The 13377-nt window shown below is 37.0% G+C and overlaps 1 non-coding gene across 1 annotated transcript; it reads right to left on the bottom strand.

Moving 5' to 3' along the window:
- Window positions 1-5427: 5427 nt before the first annotated feature.
- LOC141569767 (U6 spliceosomal RNA) lies at window positions 5428-5533 on the bottom strand. Its single transcript, XR_012493567.1, has one exon. It is a non-coding gene; the product is annotated as a U6 spliceosomal RNA (small nuclear RNA).
- Window positions 5534-13377: the final 7844 nt, after the last annotated feature.

Consider the following 13377-nt stretch of genomic DNA (forward strand, 5'->3'; position numbering starts at 1 on the left):
ATGATTGTGAGTTGTCAGCAGAAGTTGGAGGGTAACAAGCATTGAGCATTTGATCGGTGCACAATATTTGTTTTTGGATTTTTGTGTGTATTCATAGATCACATTTTTCTCACAATAACTCTGGAATACTAAATAGGACCTGTCAGGTTAACTTTCCAGTGGTGCTATTTCCTCTCAAAAGCCCCATAGTCTTCATTCATCCTCAATCTGAATTCTTAAATTCCCCATTAGCTCCAGCTTGCATTTCAGCCAAATTGCAAAGCTTCAAGGACAACCAAATTTTTTATGCAACATTAAAAGAAAGTATGAAAGTAGGTTTTGATAAAGAAATGAAAAAAAGAAAAAAGAAAGAAACGATAAAGATACTGGGCCTTAGAAGATGGTTAACACCGAAAGAGGGAGATGAGTAAAGTCAGAAAAAGAAAAGCCCTGAATATAAGCTTAGCCTAAATCAAGGCAGTGGAAATGTAACAGCTGTATGCGATGTCAGAGGGGTAGTAGATTGGGGGAGGGTGGTTATCACTTTGTGAGGGATATAAATGATAAATGTCTAACTATTACATTGTTTTGTACACCTGAAACTAATAAAAAAAGACTATTGGATAAAAGTAATAATACTTGATTATTAAATACCAACTCTGCCAGGCACTATTCTAAGTCCTTTACATAAACCATTTCATGTAATACTTGCAATAAACCTTTGAGATCATTACAATTACTATCCCCATTTTGCAGATGAAAATACCAAATCACAGAGAGGTTAAGTAATTTTACATGGTTATTTATTGGCAGAGCCAGGATTTGGATGCAGGCAGGCTAGATCTTGAGCCTGTGATTTTAAGCATAATGTATGATAGCAGCTGACATTCGGTAAATGTTGATGGCAAAATGTGAGTCATAGTTCTAAGGACTTCACACGAATTATCTCATATTAATCCTCCAACAACCATTAGGAGCCAATGCCATTGTTAACCCCATTTGACAGATTAAGAAACTGTGGTTCAGAGAATTAAGCTACTTGCCCAAGGTCACATAGCAAATAAGTGACAAATAAGCCAAGATTCTAACCCAAGCACTTTGGTTCTGTGGCCTACACTCATAACAACTATGTTATATTACATGTCCGGGTAGAATAGGTATTATTATCCCCATCTACCAGATGAGAAACTGTTGTCCAGTGGCTGAGGTCTCATAGCCACTCAGCAGAAACAGGTCCTAAACATTTGCTTCTACTTGGCCACCTAACACCTTCCCATAGAGACTATCCTATAGTTTGGGACTTTAATTTGCAAGGCCTTTCACAGTTCTACCTCTTTGAAATAGGTAGCACAAAAGCAGCTTCTTTGGCTTTGGTAATTCTACATCAGTTTTGTGGATTAGTTGCTGTTCTCTTCTGGTGTTCCAAAGCTGAGAATTCCTAAAGAATTGATCTAAGAAGATTACAAAGAATAAATAGCTCTAGAATGTTCCTTCCTAACCCTCTCCCTCTTCAGGCCTTGCAAAACATATATTGGCAATTATCACAGGAAAACCAATCTTTCAGTCAAAGCTACCTAACAAATTTCCTTGAAACAATTTTAGAAGTGACAGATGAGAGCAAGGAAGGTCCTGGAATGCACGCGTTCTTGCTTTCTTAATTGCTGCCTGACTAAAAGCATGAGACATACAATATTGAGAATCTCTGAAATGCACCATGTCAGATAGTAAAGAAGCTGTACATATATAGCTTTAAATAGGTCTATTGAAACCTTGTTTGCTAAATATTAATTAAAAGATGTTAATATAACCCAGAATCTGTGAATGAGCCAGGAAGACATCTATGGATTACTGGGACAAGTATTTCATATTTTATAACCTTTTGAATAGCTTAAGTAGCTTAATGTGCTTTGTAAACACTGGAACTTAGCCTTCTTATACCTCCAGGATGTAAGAAAGGGGCAAATGTTTAGTCCTTACTATTTGAACAACAACAGCAACAACAACAACAAAATGAGGAACAAAGATGTTAAACAAGCTAGGTCTCCAGATTCTTCATTCACTGTTATGTCCTTAGAGGTTCTAGATAGCAGCACTCATTTTAGGCAAAAATATAAGAGTAAAATCTGTTTTTGGGTTCTTAGGAATTTTTCTTTACCCATTCAGCAACCTTCATGCCCTTTTTGTGATTCTCTCTTCTCTTGCTCAAATGGCCTAATGCTAAAAGACTTTTATTATGACTTCTAATATCAACCAGAGCCATACTCTATGACTTGCTCTCCACATTCCCCACAAAAGAAATTCCGATAGGATTTCCTATGAAGTGTCATATGTACAAGCAATCACATGACCTGATAATTCCAGTTCTAGAAAATTCCAGTTCTATGACAGAAACAAAAACACAGGTAGCTAAAAATAGATGCAGGGAGATGTAAGAGTGGGGTAACCATCTACCCTAGTTTGCCCAGGATTGAAGTGTTTCTAGGGATGCGGGGCTTTTAGTGCTAGAAGCAGGAAAACTGAAACAAGTTCGTTACCCAGAGTACTGTTTATAGTAAACAAACAATTGAAAGAGAAAAAAAAAATAAATGTTCATCAATAAGGTAATGGTTCAGTAAATTACGGGACATCATTTTGTAGAATATTACACAGCTATTTAAAAGAATGAGGCAAATCTCTATGTATTGTATAGAAACAACTACTATGAGAAATTAAATGAAAAATTGAAGTATACAGTATGTTTAGTATGATACCATTTTTTGTATGAAAACTAAGAAATAAAAAGAAAACTAATGTAGAAAATTGGTATGACCATATTTGCATATTGTTCCTAGTCCTAAAACTGAAAAGAAAATAACTTGGTATTTTAAAAATCCATTTTTTTACTAAATAAAAGGAATGGTCCATAAACTTGGAGAGGTCACTAGGCAATTATTAGTAGTCGTTATTACCTCAGGTCTAGGAATTCTGAAAAATGTACCTTAAATACATGAAAGAAAAGAGCAATCTGGAATAATTTAGAATTAGTGTCATATTATACCAGAAAACATACATGTTCAAAGAGAAATGAATAGAAAAAAAAAGAATAATATAATTAAAGCAAATGGGTATTACTTTCAATTTCTTTTAAAGTGGCTTAAAGAGAAAAGCCAAATGTAATTGCTGATGACAGAAATGGAGAGAAAGAGTAAAAGCATGTAAGATAATACTTAGCCAGTAAACAGAAATGTTAAATGGCAGTGTAGAGCTCTTTGATTTTGGTGGTGGCATAGAACTTTGATATGAACAAAGTCCACTGTATAATATATATGAAAATAAAATTAATTTAAAAATTTCAGTGAAAGAACTACAGTCAATGTAAAAATTTTGTTTTGTGAGTAAAATATGTTATACATGTATTGAAGACTTTGGGGAGTTGTCAATGTCTTAGGACATATTTATCTTGAATGTCAAATACCATCAATGTACAAAAAGAAAGAAGAGTGAAAGTTAACTACACCAAACGGGTAATGATGGTTCTTACTGATGAATAATAATACAGAATATTTTAACTTTTTACTAATACTCTTCCATTTTTTCCCAACTTTATCTATTATACAAATTAAGTGTAGTCCTTTTATAATCAGAAGCAAAAAAAAAATTAACTATCAGTTTCTATGCATCACTGGAGGGAGCATGTGGAAAAGGATTGTACCAATACACTGTGGGTGAGAGTATAAATTGGTGACCCTTTTTTGGAAGGCAATTAGCTGTATCAATAAAATTTTTAAGTTTGAATATCTTCAAACCAACAATTCCACTTTTCTATGCAGATACGTATATGTAAGGTCAATCATTGCAGTGTTGTTATAATAGCAAAACTTTGAACAACCCAGTATTCATTGGTAGTATATTGGTTAAATAATTTAAGCTACATACATACCAAGGAATAAAGGGAATATATTTAAAAATACAAGGTAAATACCGTGTTTCCCTGAAAATAAGACCGGGTCTTATATTAATTTTTGCTCCAAAAGATGCATTAGGGCTTATGTGTTCAGGGGATGGCCTCCTGAAAAATCATGCTAGGGCTTATTTTCCAGTTAGATCTTATTTTTAAGGGAAACACAGTATGTAAGTAATGACACAGAGGGCTAGCCATAGTATGCGGTTGAATGAAGGCAAATTGCAGAACAATGTATGTAGAATGCTGTTCCTCATATGTGTACACACACACACACACACACACCAGACCACAACCTGTGCATAGAAAAAGTCTAGAGCTATGAAAACTAAACTGCTAACAGTGGTTACTTCTATAATGGTGAGGGGGAAGATTGGAGAGGACTTTCACTGTATGCTTACATATTGCTTAAGGTTTTCTTTTTAAATTATCAGTATGCATTATATGTTTTAAAAAAGGTTTTTTAATCCAAAATAAGCAATCTGACAGCATGGATAAATTTTGGTGTATCTATACAGTAAAATACTTAGGTGTATACTTTGGTGTATCTAGACTATAGAGTACAGTTAAAATACTTAATAAACTGTAGCCCTACACATCAACATGGATGAATCACAAAAACATAATATTGAGCAAAAAAAAGTTTCAGAAAAATATATACAGACTGAATTCAATGTATGTAAAGATAAAACATGCATAAAACCTAAACAGATTGTTTAGAGATAAATAAAGAGTCAAGTGGATGACAAACACAAAATTCAGAATCATGGTTAATTCTGGAGAGGAGAAAGGAACACCCAAAATACTTCAAAGACTTTGCGTTATGTTCTATTTCTTAGGTTGGATAGTGGGCAGGTAGATGCTCATTTTATTATTACTTAAACAACATGCATGTATTATATATACTCATAAGTATTATAGATTTCATACATATAAATTACAGTATAGATTTCATAATTGAAAATTTAAACAAAAGAAAAAAAATTGATGTTACGCTAAAAAAAAATTACATACACACAGTCAGATAAACTCATTCACATTAAAGTGTTAGAAGCTGAATGGAGCCATAAAATCAGATCTGAGGGGCAGATCAATTTCCCTCAGGGTCTCTGGAGATGCAAAATAAGGTCAGGTCATAGGGATTAGCCCAGATGGATGAGACTGGTTCTTGTTTTCCTCCAGCTGCAGGTGCTGGTTACAGACACTTGTTACTTGTGTAACCAGTGAGGTATCCGCCCTGGAGGAGGTTGTCAATTTCCCTGGGCTACTATCCTGCCTCATAAATCCCCCTTAAGAGATTTTCAGACCCAAAATCATGTGGGTTGTTGAGAGAGGGGAGATCAGACTTCTGTAGCTGCTACAGGCTGAGATGGGGCGTCCACCCTATCTAGCCTGCAATCAAAAATTTCTGCCTGTCTGATCTAAGGGGCCAAGACCTCCTTCCAGCATGATTTCTGTTGAGGGCACCAGTTTAAATGCATGGAGGACCATCATCTTTATGTGGAAAAAAAAATGTGGAATGCTACATGAATTTGTGTTGTCATCCTTGTGAGGGCCATGCTAATCTTACCTGTGTCGTTCCAATTTTAGTATATGTGCTGCCAAAGCAAACACACCACATGGTTTTTAACATATACATTCTTCATGGAACATTATGCTGTGAGTTCCTATTAATTAAATTTAACCTAAACAACACTAATCACCTCACCACCTTCACTGTCTGCCACCAAAGAACAGAAAATGTGGAAGGAAGGTTTTAATTTGCTCAGACAGCCTGGTTTTGTTGAAATTGTTTTAAATCCTTTGTTTCTTACTTGATACTTTTCCCCTAGTAATGAAACTATAGCAATAAATAAGGATGAAACCTTTTATGTTACTTGACAATGACAGTGTCAGGCTCTCAGGCTCATACTAATCAGCTTGAGATGGGAAGCAGCAGCACAGTGGGGGAAACCCATCTGTCTTTATTAAGACTTGGCACCAAAGGATCACATAATAGAGAAGAGCTCATTTAGTAAATGGCAGTTCCCATCCTGCAAAGTGACAGAAAATTTACTGCACTCTCAGCAAGAAAAAATAACCCACTCAGAAAAAGGTGTTATATTAGGGAGATTTAAAGAGAAAGAGTTTTTTAGTGATATTAGAGAGGATAAAAATTTCTACCTAATAATAAATACATAAGTAGAAAAAATAAATCTCTAAGCCATTGTACATGTTGCCTTTCCCTTCAAGACCTATTCCCATTATTTTCATCATTTAAGGCCAGAAACAACCCCAGCTCTACCTGACGACTCCCCCAATTTCAATCCAAACTGATTTCATCTCCCTGCTGCTATATTTGCTAGGGGGCATAATTTAGTATTCTAACAATTCAGCATTTTACAACGTATATATTTTCAACCTCTAATTGTTTCATGTACTGGTTTGCTTTGCCCAACTAGATTTCAAGTTCTTTGTGGACAGAGACTATGTTTTAAACTCTCTTAGAACTTCTTTAACACTGGGCAGTGTGCTAGGCACATAAGTGTCAAACAAATGCTTGTTAATTGATAGTTTCCTGATCTAAATTCCATTATCCATGGTGGCCATCTTCATTGGACAAAAACCCGAAAAAAACAAATAGCTTACTTTCTTAAATAATTAAGAAGTATTTATCAAAGCAATACACACACAGGATTAAGACTTAAAACAGGAGGGTTATGATGCAAAGTGACAGACTTCTGCTCCACCATGCCACATCCCATATTTATGCTCTCCAGGATAACCCATTACTTGGTTAGCTGTTTTTTCTAGTAGTTATCTCCTCTTATCTCTACAAAAAGTGCTTATATCACTTGGTCTCAGTTATATCATTGCCTCTTCCCTCTCTTTCATCCAACATAATTGTATACTTATTTTGATTCCTCTATCAATTGCCTTGAGTTTTACATATTATGGGTTTAGTGCTTTTATCACATGTTCCTTTGACACTCTTCCTTATACCTCCCCAATTTTTTTTATCTGTGTTTCATTTTCTTCTTTCTATAATCACAATTGAGTCTCCTGTACTTTGTCTGTAGGTTAACCTGAAAGTTAAAATCAGTTACCAGTGTTTACTTTATTGTGACTATGTACATGGTGTTCACTTGAGGACCGAGAATCAGATTACATATATTTTCTTGTCCAGCTTTTTCATTTCTTTCCTGGAGTTTCTAGTAGCTTTTCCCCCCACTGTGTACTATTTGCCTGTATCATATTCTCAGTTTGTTTGTTGGTTTCTTTTCAAAGTCTCCATCATAACTGATGAATGGAAACTTTTTTCTGGAAACTTACCTCCCAGAGGCCTCCAACTTCGGATTCCACTGTGTTCCAGTTTCTCTCTAGACTTACTCCACAGCTACCATCCTGGAACTTCACTGCTTCCCTGGGTTGGACACACTCTTTTCAAGAATTGATCAATTGTCACCCCAATAAATTTAAAAAATAAATAAAAAAAAAGAATTCATGTCTTTTTCTTTGTTTATTTCCTATTTTTTGCTGGATGAAATCCTCAGCTTCTTTTACTTTTAAATTTGATGCAGGGCCGGCCTGGTGGCTCAGGCGGTTGGAGCTCCATGCTAACTCTGAAGGCTGCCGGTTAGATTCCCACATGGGCCAGTGGGCTCTCAACCACAAGGTTGTCAGTTCAATTCCTCGAGTCCCGCAAGGGATGGTGGGCAGCGCCCCCTGCAACTAAAGATTGAACATGGCACCTTGAGCTGAGCTGCCACTGAGCTCCCAGATGTCTCAGTTGTTTGGAGTGTGTCCTCTCAACCACAAGGTTGCCAGTTCGATTCCTCGACTCCCACAAGGGATGATGGGCTGCGCCCCCTGCGACTAGCAACTGCAACTGGACCTGGAGCTGAGCTGCGCCCTCCACAACTAAGACTGAAAGGACAACAACTTAAAGCTGAACGGCACCCTCCACAACTAAGATTGAAAGGACAACAACTTGACTTGGAAAAAAGTCCTGGAAGTACACACTGTTCCCCAATAAAGTCCTGCTAAAAAAAAAAAGAAATTCATACCTTCAAAAAAAAAATTGTTTGATGCAGATAAAATTTGGAAGTCATCTCACATCTGAAAATGCTTTTATTCTATTCTCACACTTTGATGATAGTTAAGCTGTGTTGAAGAAAGTCATTTTCCATCAGCCTTTGAAAGCATTGTTCCAATGTTGTCTCACCTATGAGATTGCTGATAAGAAGTCACGATGTCAATATCATTCTGATTTCTTTGTAGGTTGCCTGCTTTTCCCCTCTCCAGAAGCTTTGACGATAACTGTATACTTTGTATTCTAAAATTTCACAAGAGTATACTCTGAAAAATTGTCTTGCATTGTTTCATTGATAATTCTCTCTACTTTGTTCTCTCTTGAACTCCTATTAGCCAAATGTTGAATCTCCTGGGTTTACTCCCCTATGTATTATATTTCTTTCAATTTCATTTTCCATCTTTCAGTCTTTTTGTGCTACTTTCTTTGATATTCTCTCAACTCTCTCTCCAACTCTTCCCTTGGTTTTTATCTCAGCCATCATATATTTTTATTTCAAGAGATTTTTCTTGTTTTCTTATTTATTTTCAAATAGATTATTTATGTTATATAAATGCAATGTTTTCTTGAATCTCTGAGTATATTAATTAGAGTGTTTTTACTTCTCTTTTTTCTCCATTGAGAAATTAAGAACTCAATAGAAGAAATTAAGAATGAAATAACCAGCTTAGGTAGTAGAGTTGACCAGATGGAGGAAAGAATCAGTGACATCGAAGATCGAAAGCTGGAAATTACACAGATGGAAGAAGAAAGAGACTTAAAAGAAATGAAAGAACTCTACAAGAACATTCTGACTCCATCAGAAAGAACAATATAAGAATAATGGGCATACCAGAAGGAGAAGAGAGAGGGGAACAGACAATATATTCAAACAAATTGTTGATGAGAACTTCTCAAACTTGTGGACAGAACTGGATCCTCGAATCCAAGAAGCAAATAGAACACCTAATTACCTCAACCCCAACAGGACTTCTCCAAGGCACATTGTATTCAAGCTGTCTAAAATCAATGACAAAGAATCCTCAAGGCAGCCAGGGAAACGAAGACGGTAACCTACAAAGGAAAGCCCATTAGATTATCATATATACCACATATCAGTGAAATCATACGGTTCTCTGCTTTTTCTGTCTGACTTATTTCGCTTAGCATTATAATCTCAAGATCCATCCAGGTTGTCACAAATGGTCCTATTTCATCTTTTCTTGCCGCCGAATAGTATTCCATTGTGTACATATACCACAACTTCTTTATCCATTCAACTATTGAAGGACATTTTGGTTGTTTCCATGTTTTGGCCACTGTAAATAAAGCTGCAATGAACATTGGAGCACACGTGTCTTTATGGATAAATGTTTGCAGATTTTTTGAGTAGATACCTAGGAGTGGGATTACTGGGTCATATGGTAATTCTAGTTGTAACTTTTTGAGGAACTTTCACACTGCCTTCCATAACGGCTGCACCAGTCTGCATTCCCACCAACAGTGTATGAGGGTTCCTTTTTCTCCACAGCCTTTCCAACACTTGTTACTATTTGTCTTGTTGATGATAGCCATTCTAACTGGGGTGAGGTGATATCTCATTGTGGTTTTGATTTGCATTTGTCTGATGATTAGTGATGTTGAGCATTTTTTCATATGTTTATTTGCCATTTGTATGTCCTCTTTGGAGAAATGTCTCTTCAGATCCTCTACCCATTTTTCAATTGGGTTGTTTGTTTTTCTGTTGTTGAGTTGCATGGGTTCCTAGTATATTTTGCATATTAGCCCCTTATCAGAGGCACTGTTTGCAAAAATCTCCTCCCATTCAGTTGGTTTCCTCTTTATTTTGTCGATGGTTTCTTTTGCTGTGAAGAAGCTTTTAAGTTTGATATGGTCCCATTCATTTATTTTAGCTTTTACTTCCCTTGTCTTTGGAGTGAAATTCATAAAATATTCTTTGAACCCAAGATCTATAAGTTTAGTACCTATGTTGTCTTCTGTGCAGTGTATTATTTCAGGTCTTATGCTTAAGTCTTTCATCCATTTTGAATTAATTTTGGTACATGTGAGAGATAGCAGTCCAGTATGATTCTTTTGCACATAGCTTTCCAGTTCTCCCAGCACCATTTATTGAAGAGGCTGTCTTTTCTCCATTGTATGTTTTTTCCTTCTTTGTAAAAATTATCTGTCCATATTTATGCGGGTTTATTTCTGGGTTCTCAATTCTATTCCATTGGTCTACGTGTCTGTTTTTCTGCCAATACCATGCTGTTTTTATTATTGTAGCCGTGTAGTACAAGCTAAAGTCAGGGAGTGTGAAACCTCCAGCATTGTTCTTTCTTCTTAAGATTGCTTTGGCTATTCGCGGTCTTTTGTGATTCCAAACAAATCTGATGATTTTTTGTTCTACTTGTTTAAAAAATGCCATTGGAATTTTCATGGGGATTGCATTGAATCTGTATATTGCTTTGGGTAATATGGTCATTTTAACTATGTTGATTCTTCCAATTCATGAGCACGGAATGTCTTTCCGTTTCTTTGTGTCTTGTTCAATTTCCTTTAAAAATCTCCTTTTTTTAAAATTTATTTTTAAAATTTATTGGGGTGACAATTGTTAGTAAAATTACATAGATTTCAGGTGTACAATTCTGTATTACATCATCTATAGATCCCATTGTATGTTCACCACCCAGAGTCAGTTGGTGTTCTATTTGCTTCTTGGATTTGAGTATGCAGTTATTTCCACAAGGTTGTATATTTCTTGTCGACTATTTGTTTGAATACACTCTCCTTTCCCTTCTCTCTTTCTTCTCTTTCTGATATGCCCATTATTCTTATATTGCTCTTTCTGATGGAGTCAGAAAGTTCTTGTGGAGTTCTTTCATTTCTCCTAAGTCTCAAATCTCTTTCTTCTTCCATCAGTGTCATTTCCAGCTTTCGATCTTCAATGTCACTGATTCTTTCCTCCTTCTGGTCAACTTTACTTCCTAAGCTGGCAATTTCATTCTTAATTTCTTCTATTGAGTTCTTAATCTCCAGAAATTCTATTTGGTTCTTTTTTTAAATTTCAATCTCTTTCATAAAACGCTCATGTTTTTCTTTGATTGTGTTTCTGAGTTCACTAAACTGCCTTTCTGTATTTTCTAGCATCTTGATGAGTTTTTTGAGAACTGCAATCTTGAATTCTGTGTCATTTAAGTCACATATTTCCATATCTTTAACTTAATTTTCTGGAGACTTTTCACTTTCTTTCTGAGCTATCTTGTTGCCTTGGTTATTCATGGCAATTAGTGATTTATTATTTCTCTTACTAGACATCTGCAGGAGTGGGTTCTGCAACAGGTTGATAGGAAGACGTCTTTCTTTTGTTTTCCAGTACTTGTTGGTAGAATGTTTTATTTTCTCTCTGACTGCAGCACTTTTTTCTCTCTCACACTGTGGTGTTATGTTTCCTCTGCACTATTCCAGCTTCTCACACAATGGGGGGATTCCCTGGAAGGTGGACTTCTCCTCTGTTAACAGTTCGTCTGGGTCATAGTGCGTCGCATCCCTTTAGGGATGTCGAGAGCTTTTGAAGTTCCAAAGCTCTTCCTGTACCAGATTCAGAGCCCGTGAGTTTCAGCAGTTCTGTTTACTCCTGCAGGGATCTGCCCAGATAGGTGGGGACAAGGGCAGGGTGAGTTGTGAGAGGTGGCCCAGAGCAATGGCGGGGACCAACACCACAGCCAGTCTTGCTTCCACAGCTTCCTCCCCTTTGCCAGAACTAGTTGCGCTGCGAATCTGTGTCTGCAGACCACAGTTCTCAGAACTGCAAATATTCTGTTCTTTCCATCTGACACTGCTACTCTTTGCTTCTAGCACTGGGCAGGTGGGGGTATAGTGCGCTCTTGGAGGGTACAGAGAGTTGGCTAGTCTCAGTGCATTAGGCTTCTGTTCTCTGTGGCAGTGAGGGCTTAAATCACAATTTTCAGCCTTCTTCCCTCAGTATTTTCTCCAAGGTCTCTGCTGTGTGCATTGGGTTCAGCCGTGTTATATGCTGTCCCCTCAGCCCTGAGGGCCATAAACAGAGCCCTAGCAGTCTGAGTTCTTCGCTCTCCTGCAGCTGCAGTAGCTCCTGGATGCAGCGAGCTCCGAGTACTGAGCTAAGTCTGTGTCCTGCACCTGCGCGGCTCCGTCTCCGCACTTCTCCCTTTCCTCCTCCCCTGCTCGTGCAATTTTCCCACCTTTAGGTGAATTCACTAGTGAGCCTCTTCGTCTTTCCTGTCTGCTGTGCAGGGAGTCCTTTGTGGAGTTACAGTTGTTCAATTTGTTTTAAATTCCAGGGGAGATTTCCAGAGGCTCACCTCAGGCTGCCATTTTGATGACGTCTCAGTAAGGGCATTTAAACTACAAATGAATAAATCATTTATAATGGAACATATGCCCTGGATAGATATGCCTTCTTCAAAGATATTCTATCTAAAGCATAGACTCCCAACCAGAAACTGAGACATAGATTCTAAGACCGATATTAAATTTCCACAAAAAATTCAAAGTAAAATTATTCAATTGGTGCCTAAAAAAAAAAAGTTTCCCAAAACTAGGAACATACATATGCACACATTCTGTTTGGAAAGATTGAATTATTTAAATACCACTATATCCTGGCATGTTTTGGATTTAATTCTAAGCATATATAAGACGTAGAATGAAAAACCTCTTTACTTGAGCAAGAGATCTGATCTTCTTAAATGACACATGAAGAAGCTTTTTACAAAGACAGGGAGCATTTGCTAATCCTCCAGATTCATGAAGAAGCCTTGAAGGGGTTAAAGTGGAAGACTTATTCAAACTTGGCTTCTCAGCTTCTCTCTAATCTCCTCCCTCTAGGGCTCCACACAGCTAAGGCAGAGCAGAGCTGAATCACTACCTTTCCCACATACTCTAAACTCTTGCCTGTGAAAGAATAACTAGGGTCTTTATTCAACGCTGTTTCCATTCAAGTGTTCCAGAGGGTATATACACATCCAAAACAGTCACTTCTCTTGGCTCTTTGGCATTTATAAGGAGCAAGGCATCGGAAACTACACTCTGAAGCTGTTAAGAGGCAACTGGCATCTTAAGTAACTAATAATAGAAGGTGCTTTTCTGTTTTGCACTGGAAAGGTCTGACTCTTTAGGAAGATGAAAGAGAAAGCATACTTTGCATGAACATAGTCCTGCTTCTTCTAGCAAAGCAAGTCTTTCATTCTATTTTCCAGATATTCCAGAGATGTTCCTGAACAAGTTGCCTGTTGTTGCAAGCTTCAAAAGGGAGATTTAAACGGCCAACCAATTCATCCTGTGAGCCATGAAAGGTAAGAGAGATTTGACAATCTTATGATATTATTCATGGTGAAATGAGCGGCATTATTTTATTTATTGGCAG

Source organism: Rhinolophus sinicus, chromosome X (assembly GCF_036562045.2).
Source record: "Rhinolophus sinicus isolate RSC01 chromosome X, ASM3656204v1, whole genome shotgun sequence".
Taxonomy (NCBI): Eukaryota; Metazoa; Chordata; class Mammalia; order Chiroptera; family Rhinolophidae; genus Rhinolophus; species Rhinolophus sinicus.